Source organism: Austrofundulus limnaeus, unplaced genomic scaffold, assembly GCF_001266775.1.
Source record: "Austrofundulus limnaeus strain Quisiro unplaced genomic scaffold, Austrofundulus_limnaeus-1.0 Scaffold853, whole genome shotgun sequence".
NCBI classification, from domain to species: domain Eukaryota; kingdom Metazoa; phylum Chordata; class Actinopteri; order Cyprinodontiformes; family Rivulidae; genus Austrofundulus; species Austrofundulus limnaeus.
Window position 1 is genome coordinate 150,786 of NW_013953255.1, and position 1,444 is coordinate 152,229.

Below are 1,444 nucleotides of genomic sequence, written 5' to 3' on the forward strand. Positions count from 1 at the left end.
ACTTGGATGAGTAAATTCAACACACCCTTTCATGAGTTTGGACATATTTCATTTTATAACGAGTAACTAGATGTTAAATTTTAAAGTAAAGAAATAAAAGTATCAATTTCAGGTTTTAAATGTCAGGAAGTAAAAGTAACAATTTAAAAAAAATACTTGGTAAAATTACAAATCCTTAAAAAATGTACTTAAGTACTGTAATGAAGTAAATATACTTAGTTACTATAAACTTCTCAATTATTGGCATCAAGCAGAGAAAACATTAAGGGATTGCTGAAACCACTTATCAGTGAAGATAATCAGAATGAAAAGTGCTTCATTGTTTTAGGGAGCATAAAGATTGAACTCTGGAGCAACGAAAGAAGGTCTGATGAGTCCAGACTGACCCTGTTCCTGAATATCCTGAATGAGCAGCTTATTCCATCAATGATTGTTTCTTCCCTGATGGCACGGCCATATTCTAAGATGACACTGCCAGGATTCATGGGGCTCTTATTGTGAAAGAGTGGTTCAGGAAACATGAGACATTTTCCCACATGGATTGGATCCACAGAGTCCAGTGAGGATCTTTGGGATGTGCTGGAGAAGGTCAGACTCTACCATCATCAATGAGAGATCTTGGTGAAAAATGTATGCAAATTTGTACAGAAATAAATGAGACGATGCAGAAGTTTGTGGAAATCATCCATTATCTGTACCCGCTTCTTCCTTTCAGGGTCACAGGGGTCACTGCAGGGGCGGGGCCACAGGGGCCACTCATCTGTCCTTTACCTGGGAATGATGATGGTGGATGCAGTTCCATGTTCAAACACTAGAGGTGCTAATGAGTAAAATAATAAAGTCCAGAATGAATCAAGCTGACAGAATTCTTCTTCCCTTAAGAAAATTTGAACAATCCTGCAAAAAAAAAAAAAAAAAAAGTCTTTCAACTGACAAAGGATGGCTGGATTTTCTCACATGTTGTGTGTTTGAGAGTATTTTATCTATGTACAGTAAAATGTATGAGAAACTGGTGAGGAGAATTTACCATGCAAGACTTTTTTGGTACAATAAGGCTCCCCTTATAGCTGGGTTAAAAAGAGTTTATAGATAGGTTACTAATTCATCTGTAAACACTTTATAAATAATTAATAAATGTTTATTTAATTAAGGATGAGAAAGAGACAAAACTCCAGTTTGTTACCAAATGAGACATACGTTCACGTACATATTACATCTAAAGGTGCTATATTAAATGGATTAACTAATAAGTTATCTATAAACTCTTTACTAGGCCATCTAAAGTGGTCCCCTTTAAAAAAACAATACATTAAAAGTGTTTGAACATGAATGACTGGTTAAATACAGTATATACACATTACCAAAACTGGGGATTTGTGTGAAAGATTGTTGGCCCCTCTATGAATACTGCGACCACTTGATGGACCCTCAGAAAAATCCCAGA